This window comes from Fundulus heteroclitus, unplaced genomic scaffold, assembly GCF_011125445.2.
Source record: "Fundulus heteroclitus isolate FHET01 unplaced genomic scaffold, MU-UCD_Fhet_4.1 scaffold_43, whole genome shotgun sequence".
Taxonomy (NCBI): Eukaryota; Metazoa; Chordata; class Actinopteri; order Cyprinodontiformes; family Fundulidae; genus Fundulus; species Fundulus heteroclitus.
Genome location: NW_023396846.1, coordinates 1,663,524 through 1,677,168, shown reverse-complemented (window position 1 = coordinate 1,677,168; position 13,645 = coordinate 1,663,524). Strand labels below are relative to the sequence as shown.

Genomic DNA, 13,645 nt, shown 5'->3' with positions numbered 1-13,645 from the left:
GCTCATACCCTGAGCTATCTCTATAGTTGTGCTGTGATAGGCCTAGGCTGCTGGAGGACATCAGGGTCTAATTTTCTCACTCTACTGATTTCTACTGTTCTTCAGTCTACTGTTCTCCAGTTTTGCATTGTATTACATTGAAATGACTGTCGTAATTTCAGCTTTTAACTTTTGCTCTCTCTCTTTTTCTTCATAGTAGGTACACCTGGTCTGGCGTTCTGTTAACTGTGACATCATCCAGAGAAGACGGCTCACCCGCTACTTCCATCTAATGTAGAACAGATTACTAGATCAATGTGTGCTTCTGTGCTTTTTGTTTCTCTTGTTGTGTCTCTGTTCTGTCTTCTGTAACCCCCAGTCGGTCGAGGCAGATGACCGTTCATACTGAGCCCAGTTCTGCCGGAGGTTTTTCCTTCCCGTTAATGGGTGGTTTTTCTTCCCACTGTCGCTTCATGCTTGCTCAGTATGAGGGATTGCAGCAAAGCCATGGACAATGCAGACGACTCTCCCTGTAGCTCTACGCTTCCCCAGGAGTGAATGCTGCTTGTCGTGACTTTGATGCAATCAACTGGTTTCCTTATATAGGACATTTTTGACCAATCTGTATAATCTGACCAAATCTGTATAATATGATTGAACTTGACTTTGTAAAGTGCCTTGAGATGACATGTTTCATGATTTGGCGCTATATAAATAAATTGAATTAAAAAGGTCCCTTGTGCCAGATGAATAATAATCCTAACAGAAACACTCTGCTCCATTTAGTCCTCCTCTCCTGTGGAAAAAACTCAGCTCCCACAGTCACGGCTCTGACTCCAATACTAGGCCGCCTGCTTTATAAGTTTGGTTTTATTAATTCTGCATTATTTTAACTACATGCGCTGTGTTTCTGTGCCTCAACGCTCTTACTGCTCCTCTCTCCTCCCTTCCCTCAGACCCAGGTGCTTTTATCAGCAGCCAGCCTTCAAAACGTGAATCTCTACATTTAATGTCCTTCCACTCGTACCAAAATGTTCCAATTAAAGTCAGTAGGAGAGTCAGCAGCTGTGTTTCATGCTATTTTGTTTTTAACCACACAGAACCAGCGGTGCTTCAGTGGAATGCTGCCTTGCTCTTTAATTCAGGTGAGCATAATTACGTTAAATGTAATTTAGGTGTGGACTTTTAAGGGTCATATTAAGGAACTTGTAACATCAGGGGCTTCAGCTCAGACCCATTATTCCTCCTCTTCCCTCTAAAGGAGCCCTTTACAATATTTATTTATGCATTTTTCCCACTGTTTATTCCTCGCATGCAGAGCACCAATGGGGGTAAAATCTGCCCGCCTCACCGCCTCAAACTGATATCCATCCATCCATCCATTTTCCGAACCGCTTTATCCCTCATGGGGTCACGGGGGTTGCTGGTGCCTATCTCCAGCGTTCACTGGGCGAGAGGCGGGGTACACCCTGGACAGGTCGCCAGTCTGTCGCAAACTGATATCATTAGTATAAATTATGCTGATACCAGACGTTACCATAAAAAGTGTTTTTTCTACAGTCACTTAGGAAGCAGAGAGACACAGAGCTTGAAAAGCTGAGCCTTTAGTCATCAACTCTGGGGTTGCCATGCATAAAAAGTGCTATATTTCCTTTAGAATTCCCCAATAAAGACTATTAGTGGACTAAAAGCGAAGCAGAAAGTCGTTATTCCGTCCGCTCTGACCACAAACTAAACGCTCAGAGAACAATTTCAAACTAAGCCTTCAGCTTGGTAATTACGCACCAGAGCGCCCTGAGGAGAGCAATAGAGGAGATTTGTCTGGTCAGAGCAGAGACTGAGATGAGAAACCTGTGGCTGTGAAAGGTGACGATGGTTATAAACTGTAACAGGCTAGAAGTTCATGGAGCTGAAAAGAGGGAAACATCAGCAGCTGGATCAGCATAAAGACGCAGCGTGAAGCCCTGAGTGCTTTAAGTGTTCCTGCTGAGGGGAAAATGTCAGACCATACAGGCTTGATGAAACTCAGCCTGATTCACCAATGAGGTTAAAGATCTACACTGATAAACAAATCCATAGATGAATGTGTAACAGTGTAATAATATGGTCAAAAACTTAAAACTACTTCATTTTATTCAGTATTATTTCAACATTTGTGGTTGTTTTCTGTTTTAACTCACTAACTGAACAATAACATGTTAACACATCTCTTTCACTTTTTAACAAAATACAAGTTTACTTCCATGTCTGGTAGGATAAAAATGAGACGTATATAATACATGTCGCTGTGAAGCCACCAGCCGCCATATTGGTACTCCCTATTTTCCTCCAGTAACTAGAGAATATGTGCGCTACAGCATCGAATAACGAGGATTTTCTCATTTTCAGGGGGGCTTAAAACTTTTAAAATGTCAAATGCCATATACTTTTAAGTGAAAACGTGGGAACATTGGTGTTTTGAGATCACTGATGTGTAGCAACTTTTCCCGGTGGAAGAAAGTTGCCCCCTGACAGTTCATACGAAACTTCTTAAGGAAGCGTCCTACAGATTCTGGCCCACGGACTATAACTAGGCCAGGGGTTTTCTAATTCATTGAATGTGAGCCTCCCCTTGGAATAGTTAAAGATAACTAGTAAATTCATAAACGATTGTTTTCAACAGCAGACAAACTGAACTAAACAGATGCCAACGTCAAACTGAACTCACGTCAACAGGAGACATCAACTGAAATACTAATAATAATTAAAAAGATAACCTGACTTTAACAGACGTCAACATATTCCATATTGTGATTTATTTTTTAGGCCAATTATACACAATTTAAACCTGTTTCTATTTTAACAATCATGTTCTCAAGCATTCTCAATGCGAACAATGAGGACACGCCTTTGATGTGCAAAGCTGTTCTACGTTGGGTTGTAGAGAAGAAAGAAACAGCAGCAAGTCATCCTGCACTTGTAGCCTTGACCGGTATTAGTTTTTGATCAGGGTGAGAGCGGAAAACCCACATTCACACAGGTAAGTGGAGGTGAAGGGCATCGGGACTCATGGCTTTGGTGGACGCATGAGGAAACTCGCTCTCAACACTCAACCAGAATCGCGTAATCAGCATTTCCACCAGTCTCTGTTTTAAGTCCACATTTGAGCTGAGCTCAACTAGAGCCTCCTCCTCTTGGATGCTCAGTTCATCGTGGACTGTGGGTGGGAAAGAGAAGGGGTTTCTGACCCACTGGTTTCCCAGTGGCTCCTCTCCAAAATACTCTCAGAACTGATCATGCAGCCCGTTCAGATGCTGATGACCGGTTTCTCAGAGTTCAGCGGCAGCGCTGTCTTCTTGGCGCCTTTCCTGCGACTCTTTGGCGCCCCCACGAGGAGGCATGCCTCACCTATTGAAAACCACTGATCTAGGCTACATGGTCCTGATCCAAGCTGGATGAGTTCTGAATGGATGGATCTGAGACTTTAAAGCAGCTTTTAAAGCCAACATATCAACAGAACCCAGTTCTGCATTGTTGGGTCTCACCTCAGACGGTCAGAGGGACCAGCAAAGTTCTACCTCTTCAATCTGCTGCTCACTGCAGCCTTGAAATGCAGAACAACTGATTGGTTGAAGGCAGAACCTCCATCCTACAACTGGTGGTGCTGAAAGTTTGGGCCAGGTACTAAATGGAGAGAAGAACCAACTTGACCAGACTTTAAATGAATGTGTTCAATAGGCGTTGGGAACCTGCAGTAATGTCACTGATGCAATAAAACTAAAGGTAGTAATTAATAATTGGATCATTGTTAGATGGATGGATATTCCATGTGCATTAAAGTCACCACATATTACTGATTATCTCCACCTTTATTCTGCATTAACTGATTCACATCTAACTTTATACAAGGATTATAATAGTTAAATACAGTTAATTTAACCTTATTTATTATTCTCTCTAATACATATTCTAGACCAGTTCCTCTACTTATTTCTCTGCATGTTAGATGATCTTTTCTAAATGTTGAACATCCTCCTTCTGTTTCTTCCTGTCACTGAAACATCTCCACTTGTTCAGAAAACTAGTTACAGTTTTATGTTTGCATCTTTTTAATGTTATTCTGACATTTGTTTTTGGAGCTCAGAGTCCTGCAGGCTGGAAGTCCTCTTACCATCACCATCATTTCCACCTCAGTGTCTGTTCTAACATCAGGTTTCTTAGTTCATTTTTACACTGCCAGAATCTGGATCATCTACTCCACTTGTAATGATGATTTCTAAAATTAATGTCTGGCTCACTATGGTGGTGATCTCAGGGTGGGCTCTGGTTAAATGCCTGGATGACCCCAGATCCAATGACCAGGCCAAGTGATGCTTTCTGCTTTCTTTAATAAGCAGATTTAGGTCTCTGTATGTGTGTGGTTCTACTATAATAAACTAATGAAAACACAAATTATAATCTGATGTTATCACAACCTCATATTAGTAGATCACACAAATCATTACAGCCACATGCTGTCTAGTAAACCTAACAGGCCTTTATTTGGAGCCCAAACCAGATCTGGGAACAAATAAAAACTGTTTTATGTTCTTCCAGTCTTGTTCTTCAATCACTGATAATGTGGAGATCAAGCAAACAAGGCAACTTAACATGATCAGAATCACCAACTAAAGGGAAAAAGTTATCTTAGTTAGCCATATCTGCTGTCAGCTATAATGAGCTGACAGAAAATACTTTAGACTTTAGAGAGTCTAAAGTCTAAAGATCCAGAACAATAAACCTGCTTAACAAATTATTCTGATGGGACAAAAAACAAAACTTAGCAGTCTTAAGGACACACACTGTCAGGAAATACCACATAGACTGCTTCTAAAACTCAGCTTGTAAAGATCCTCACTGCTTCCAGAAACACCATTTAACATCTCTTCTGACATGACTCAAAACGCCCCCTGGTGGTGAGCCTGGAAACTGCACCACAGTCCTGCCTTCAAAACGTCACTCGTCTATTGCAGATAGTTTAATTTACAGATCCTCAGATTATGATTATTGATCTTTGTATTTTTAAATCTTTCCGACATATCTGGTCTGGATGCACCTGCATAACTTTCCTGTGATAAAGAAGCTCTCATGCTTACAGATTTACTGTGTTTCCACATCCAAGGACGCAGAGAACAGTTGAGTTAGATAGGAACTGGATCGTACCAGTGGCTGCACTCCTCTAAAGATTACTCCCGCTTTCTTTGTCAACCCAGAATGTATAAAAGTTTAATGTTTTCTTTTTCTCTTGACTCTGTTTCCTGACTGCGTTCATTTAATTCAATCAAATTTTATTTATATAGCGGCAATTCATGAAACATGTCATCTCATGGCACTTTCCAAAGTCAGACTCAATCAGATCCTCCAGGTTGGTCAGAAAGTTTCCTCTCTAAGGAAACCCAGCAGGTTGCATCAAATCTCTCCAAGCAGCATTTACTCCTCCTGAAAGAGCGTAGAGCCACAGTGGACAGTCGTCTGCATTGTTGATGGCTTTGCAGCAATCCCTCATACTGAGCATGCATGAAGCGACAGTGGAGAGGAAAATTCCCCTTTAACAGGGAGGAGAACCTCCAGCAGAACCAGAACCAGGCTCAGTGTGAACGCTCATCTGCCTCGACCCTCTGGGGCTTAGAGAAGACAGAGCAGAGACACAGAAAGCACAGAAGCTCACATTGACCCAGGAGTACTTTCTATGTTAGATGGTAATAGAGGATGATCTGTTTCCCCTGGATGATGTCACAGCTAACAGAACGCCAGACCAGGTGTACCTTCTATGAAGAGAAAAACTACAGAACAAAAAGTTAAAAGCTGAAATGACGACAAGCAATGCAGATTGGAGAGCAGTAGGAGAACTCAGCAGAGTGAGAAAAATAGGCCCTGATGTCCTCCAGTAGCCTAAGCCTATAGCAGCAGAACTATAGAGATAGCTCAGGAGCCACTCTGACTAGAAGCTTTGTGAAAAAGGAAAGTTTTAAGATTAGTCTTAAAAGTAGACAGGGTGTGTGCCTCACGGACCAAAACTGGGAGTTGGTTCCACAGGAGAGGAGCCTGATAGCTAAAGGATCTGCCTCCCATTCTACTTTTAGAGACTCTAGGAACCACCAGCAGACCTGCAGTCTGAGAGCGAAGTGCTCTGTTAGGAACATGCGGGGTAATCAGAGCTCTGATATATAATGGAGCTTGATTATTAAGGGCTTTATACATTAGAAGAAGAATTTTAAATTCTATTCTTGATTTAACAGGAAGCCAATGAAGGAAGGCTAAAATTGGAGAAATATGATCCCTCTTGTTGATTTTCATCAGAACTCCTTCTGCAGCATTTTGGATCAGTTGAAGGCTTTGAACTGCATTTTGTGGACTTCCTGATAGTAGTAAAGAATTACAATAGTCCAGCCTTGAAGTAACAAATGCATGGACTAGTTTTCAGCATTGCTCCTGGACAGAATGTTTCTAATTTAGAAGGTGGAAAAGAGGAAACTCTGGAAACCTTTTTAATATGGGATTTGGCTGAGAGTTTTTCCTACTGATGCAGCAGCGTACAGTTCATTATTTCCCGTTTTTTCCCTAAAATTCATCCTTTACATGTGTTTGCCTAGTGGACTTGCTGTGTGTACATGTCAGAAGGTGAGTTTGATGGTGTTTTATTTGCTGTATGGTGTTATTTGCATATCTCATGATTATATGTCTAATGTTAAGCATTTTATGCTGCTTGATGTTCAGCTACTAAGCTAATTTTCACCACGTTTAATGTGTGCTGTATTCATGCTCACAAGATATGAGTCATAGGTGTGATATTGCTAAATACAATCTTTCATGTTTGGATATACATATTTTATGTATATTTGTATGGTGTTTTGCACTGATTATTATTTGTATATCTCTGTAGAACCACAGTAAATCTACAACAAAACCAGACATCTGCTTCCGTGTCTTTTAACGGGGACACATTCCATACACCTTGCCGCTCTAAACCAGCTTATTCCTGGAGAACACCTCATCTCCTTTTTAGGAATACCTCCTTAAACAACTTGGTTGGGATTGGGTCTAACATACAGGTAGAAGGTCTAGATGAAGCTAGAATTTTAGACCTTATATTCAATAGACCACATTTAATTGTTTTATTTTTTGGTTAAAGTTGAGTCATATTGATGTTTATCTGTTTTTTATGATTTGCTCCTTTTAAATCCGCCTTGATCTATTCAGTTTTGGCCGTGGGAAAGACACCGTCTCAATAGGGTAATGGGTGGGTAACAGTACAGAAGCTGCAGAGGGGAGTGTTAAACTACGGCTCTGCTTCCTGGTCTGGACCCTGGGTTATCAGCATTTAGGAGACATTAGGGGACAGAAACATTCAGACGTTTCTCGCCTTTGAATTAAATAACTTACAAAGACAAAGATGCATCTTTTCTTTTCTCTTGATTGATAATTATTAATATCCACTACGAGACCATCATGCTGAGTTGCCAGGATTTGCATCATCATCATGACTCTTCCCACCATGGAACACTGCATTAAATTATTCCTAATTAACCTTTAGAATTATTTAAGTAAGCTATGCAATTATTCTGACTGCAGGTGATAAGAGGGGTAGGAGAGGGATGGGTGGGATTTAATTGAAGAGGTTTTGATTTAAGATCTGGGATCATAAATCAGTCAAAACTTTGTCAAGAAAGTTCCTCCATACCTGAGAGCTTCCAGTCTCCAGCGTCGATCCTTCAGTACAGCCGACAGCAGCTTCACTCCTGAGTCTCCTGGATGATTGTAGCTCAGGTCCAACTCTTTCAGATGGGAGGGGTTGGAGCTCAGAGCTGATTTCAGAGAAACACAGCCTTCCTCTGAGACCAGACAGCCTGACAAGCTGCAGACACACGATTCAACACATGATGTTGTTTTAATAAGCAAAAAATAGAAATCAAACTGTATTTTGTTCTGTAGGTTATAAAAAAGTAACATCTGACACATTTAAACAGATGAATCCTGACTTAAGCTTCACTCGAAGGGAAAATCTGTAAACTGACAAACTGCAAAAGGTTCTTGCTTTAAACAAACTTTAAACTACCTAAAATACCAACGATAAACTGGTGGTCCCAGTAGAACCATTGTTCTGGTGTCTAGATCGCTTTAATATTTTTTAATCTAATTGGAGTCAATAATTGAAGCTGAGATAAAGAATAAAGCAGTGGTTTGGATCAATGGCATTAGCAGCGTATGGTGAGTACATATTTCACACTTGCAGAATCAGCAGAATGTCTTTGAGAAATCTCCCATCTGAGGTCAGCTCCAGTCTTTCAGTGCGCTCCCTTTCTTCTACTCTTTGTTAAACTTTTTCCCATATTTTCCCCACTTACTGCATCTCATTCTCTTGCTGTCTCATCACTAGTTTGCCTGTCACTCTGGGCTCTGGCCTGCGTGTGTTTGGGATGTGCTGAATCAACTCTGGCAGACGTGATGACCAGGAAACTGGGACATGGAATGGACAAACTATCTACCACTAATATTCCGCTTTATTGTGGGAAACTGAGAGATAATTAAATTATTTCTCTCAGAAAGAAAGTCAAGCCCAAACAAACAACTTCACCTTCAAAAACATTGGGTCCTAGTTATGGGAGTAGCTTTTCCCCTGTTACTATCAGACTGTTGAACTCTAAACTGGACTCTGCATCACACTTGCATCATTATTTTGCACTACCAACGTTGCCCAACTTTTTATAATACATTTAAATAGTACACAACTGAACGTTTTTATTTTGCACTGCACTGAACTTTTCATATTAATGCCTTTTTGAACCATTATTTTTGCACCATAAACATAGAAGAACATTATTCTGCACAATCTAGATGAATAATATAACAGAATCAGAATGTTTATTATTGTCATTGTACACCATGTTCCACACATGTACAATGAGATTAAAGCCAGCTCCAACCAGTACACAAATATAAAAATGTCAGATAATCAAAAATATATACTATATACAGTAGTGTTATGTATATTAGATATAATATATTTTACTGTATAGATTGTTAAATATGTGTGTAAATATTTCAGGACAGAAACTGTAAATATTGTAGAGTCAAGATTGCATATTGAAAAATGTCAATAAACTAACATTTCTATCATGTTTTTAGCAGTTAATGGACAGAAATCTGGTCTCAACAGGATGGAGAACTTTGTACCTGAGAGTTTCCAGTCTGCAGGTTGGACTCTCCAGTCCAGCAGAGAGAAGCTTCACTCCTGAATCCTGCAGGTTGTTGTTACTCAGGTCCAGTTCTCTGAGACTGGAGGACTGGGAGCTGAGAACTGAGGACAGAGCTTCACAGCTTCTCTCTGAGAGGTTACAGCCACTCAGTCTGAGGAGACAGGGAGAAAAATCTGCTATTAAACAATTCATCAGAAATATTGTTGATTTCTTTACAGTCACCAATGTTCTCCTTGGAAAGATTGATGGATCTTTCTGATTTTACACGTCTTTATGTTCCCTTTTATTGTGAACTGGTTCATTGTAAATAAACGACCTTTAGGTATAATTTAGGATGCTGAGATAGAGAAAAAGTGAGGAGGCTCAGAGAAACTGTGTGAATAAAAACAACAAATTGCTTTTCAAGCACTTGCTGCCAAATGTTCAAAACTATCAGAAATGTTTGTGGCAGGGCCGTCAACAGCTGCCATGGCTGATGATGACGGTGGAGGAGACATCAGGTCTCTCAGTGGCAGCAACATGTAGCAGAACCTGCGCTAAGCTGGGCTGCTTTCAGAACACATCGTAATGTTAATAAACTCCTAAAAAGGGATAAAACCTAATGTAACTGAAGTGTGTCATTAATATTAATGGCTTGATATTATTTTGCCTTATTTTCATCTTGTTTATTCTGGGTCTCTGAATTTTATTGATGATGAGGTTCATGGATAGTTAAAATTAACATGTGTCGTCTTTCCAGAGAGAGAAGGAGCTGCAGGCCGTGAACATTTTAGTTTCATCCTTTGTTTTCACTGCAGGTACGAGTCGGGCTAAAAAACTTTTATATTGTTGTGATTATATAGTTAAAAAGTGTGGCAATAATGATGAAATACTAGCTGCTAGGAACCATTTAATATAATGTATTTAAAATTTAAAATGGATTCTGAGTAATGATCACATAAACGGCTTTTAGGAACCAAAACTTTGCTGCTGCCGCCCCAAACCATCAGGAACGCAGACTCATTACAGAACTACAAATCCCACTTATTTAAACTTGTTTTTCTGTAGTATGATTTTTAGTATATTTCTGCGTTTCTAAAAATTGTTTTTTAAGAGTCTTTCCATACTTAGCTAGCTTAGCTTTAACACAAATATATCGCTGAGACATTTTTTCATATTCTTTACCCAAAATACTTTCAAACCATATTCAAGTTCTTTCTGAGCAAAGTCATTCTCACAAACACGAATGTTTTCCAAGGCAGAAGTGTGTAGAACACATTAAACTTCAACATGAACAGTTTTTTCTAGCTTACTTGATGGAACAATGATTTTTCCGGAGAAAATATATTAAAGATAGTTTAAGGTAAGAGCACTCACTATGTCACGTAATTCACGTACAAAGCTGGCAAAGGTGAGATGTCTCACTATAATTGAATATCAAACCCTAAACCTTTTTAACTGTTATTAGCATGGATGTACTTGGACTAATTTTAAACTGTGAACTTATTTATTATATTATTTCTGTAATTTATTCATGGCATGAATTTATTGCTCTTTTAGCTAAAGGCTCGACTATTATTATTATTATATTTTATTATTAGAATTAATGCATTAAAACAGAAAAATATAAAAGTTATAATTCTGACACATTTTATTGGGATGGGGCTCCTGAATATATTTCATTCTTCAAATTGGTCACAAAATAAAACCTTTGAGAATCACTCTACGATGAATCTGTGCCTGGTTTCTTTTTATAGGCAAAAAAAAGTTAACAAATCTATCAGTGAACTAACATTTCCATCACGTTTTAGCAGGTAATGGACAGATATCTGGTTTCAACAGGATGGAGAACTTTGTACCTGAGAGTTTCCAGTCTGCAGTTTGGACTCTCCAGTCCAGCAGAGAGAAGCTTCACTCCTGAATCCTGCAGGTTGTTGTTACTCAGGTCCAGTTCTCTGAGACTGGAGGACTGGGAGCTGAGAACTGAGAACAGAGCTTCACAGCTTCTCTCTGAGAGGTTACAGCCACTCAGTCTGAGGAGACAGGGAGAAAAATCTGCTATTAAACAGTTCATCAGAAATATTGTTGATTTCTGTACAGTCACCAATGTTCTCATTGGAAAGATTGATGGATCTGTCTGATTTTACACATATTTATGTTGCCTTTTGTTATGAACTGGTTCATTATAAATTAACTGAAGCAACATGAATCAATATTTACCTCATTATCAGATTTTTCACTATCAGAAATAAAATCAGCAACAATGTGTGTCCTTACAGAGCTTTGTTGGAGGCTTTAACCACTGGCAGCAGCCTCAGAAGAACCTCCTCTGAAGCAGAATATTTCTTCAGGTCAAACACATCCAGATGTTCTGCTGATGACACTAAGATGAAGCTCAGAGCTGACCACTGGGTAGGAGACAGTTTATCTGTGGAGAGACTTCCTGAACTCAGAGACTGTTGGATCTCCTCCACTAGAGAACGATCCTTCAGTTCATTCAGACAGTGGAACAGATTGATGCTTTTCTCTGCAGACACATTCTCACTGATCTTCTCCTTGATGTACTGAACTGTTTCCTGATTGGTCAGTGAGCTACTTCCTGTCTGTTTCAGCAGACCTTGTAGGATTCTCTGATTGGTCTGCAGTGAAAGTCCCAGGAGGAACCGGAGGAACAAGTCCAGGTGTCCATTTGGACTCTGTAAGGCCTGATCAACAGCTCTCTGGTGAAGAGACTTTAGTTTAGGTTTCTTAGAAAATAAAGACTTCTTAGATGTTTGTGTTTCTTTCATCAGGTTGACACCATAGGTGATGAAGGTCCGATGAACATGAAGAGCAGCCAGAAACTCCTGAACACTCAGATGGACGAAGCAGAACACCTTGTCCTGGATCAGTCCTCTTCTCTCCTCTCTAAAGATCTGAGTGAACACTCCTGAGTACACTGAGGCTGCTCTGATATCGATGCCACACTCTGTCAGGTCTGATTCATAGAAGATCAGGTTTCCTTTCTGCAGCTGATCAAAAGCCAGTTTTCCCAGAGACTCAATCATCTTCCTGCTCTCTGGACTCCAGTGTGGATCTGTTTCAGCTCCTCCATCATACTTGACCTTCTTCACTTTGGTCTGAACCACCAGGAAGTGGATGTACATCTCAGTCAGGGTGCTGGGCAGCTCTCCTCCCTCTCTGGTCTCCAACACGTCCTCCAGAACCGTAGCAGTGATCCAGCAGAAGACTGGGATGTGGCACATGATGTGGAGGCTTCTTGATGTCTTCATGTGGGAGATGATCCTCCTGGCCTGCTCCTCATCTCTGAATCTCTTCCTGAAGTACTCCTCCTTCTGTGGGTCAGTGAACCCTCTGACCTCTGTCACCATGCCAACACACTCAGGAGGGATCTGATTGGCTGCTGCAGGTCGTGTGGTTATCCAGAGGCGAGCAGAGGGAAGCAGTTTCCCCCTGATGAGGTTTGTCAGCAGAACATCCACTGAGGTGGACTCTGTAGCATCAGTCAGGATCTCCTGGTTCTGGAAGTCCAGAGGAAGTCGACTCTCATCTAGACCATCAAAGATGAACAGAACCTGGAAGTGTTCAAAGCTGCAGATTTCTTTGCTTTCAGTAAAGAAGTGATGAACAAGGTCCACCAAGCTGAACTTTTTCTCTTTCAGCACATTCAGCTCTCTGAAGGTGAATGGAAATATGAAGTGGATGTTCTGGTGGGCTTTGTCTTCAGCCCAGTCCAGAGTGAACTTCTGAGTTAAGACTGTTTTCCCAATGCCAGCCACTCCCTTTGTCATCACTGTTCTGATTGGTTGATCTCCTCCAGGTGGGACTTTAAAGATGTCTTCTTGTCTGATGGTTGTTTCTGGTCTGTGTGGTTTCCTGGATGCTGTTTCAATCTGTCTGACCTCATGTTCCTCATTGACCTCTCCAGTCCCTCCCTCTGTGATGTAGAGCTCTGTGTAGATCTGGTTCAGAAGGGTTGGACTTCCTGCTTTAGCGATCCCCTCAAACACACACTGGAACTTCTCCTTCAGACCAGATTTAAACTTAGGTTGACAAAATGGAGCAGGTTGTTCTAAATAAACACAAAAAAGTTAATTTAGGAAGGAAACCAAATGATCTTCTGAAGATGATGTGAATAAATGTGATTCCATCTCTTCAGACATCAGTAAATGTGTGATTTATCCATCAGGTTAAATCTTTATAGAAATCCTCTTACTGCTCTCCAGACGGTCAGCCAGCTCCTCCTGCTTCATCCTCCTCAGGAAGTTCAGAGTGATCTTCATCACTGCCTCTCTGCTGCTCCTCCTCTGCTCTTCATCCTCACCTTCCAACACCTCCTCATCATCTCTCTGACTCTCTGAGCAGTCTGGGTCATCTGGACTCAGAACCTTCTGGAACTTCTTCAGCTCCTTCTTCACAAAAGTGACAATGTTGTCCTCCAGCAGCTGGAACAGAATAATATATGAAGGACA

The 13,645-nt window shown here is 40.7% G+C and overlaps 1 protein-coding gene across 1 annotated transcript in view; it reads right to left on the bottom strand.

Annotated features, from left to right (window-relative positions):
* The window catches only part of LOC118560417 (protein NLRC3-like), a 70,630-nt gene that overhangs the window by 4,539 nt on the left and 52,446 nt on the right, over positions 1–13,645 (bottom strand). The gene's annotated exons all lie outside the window — the stretch shown is intronic.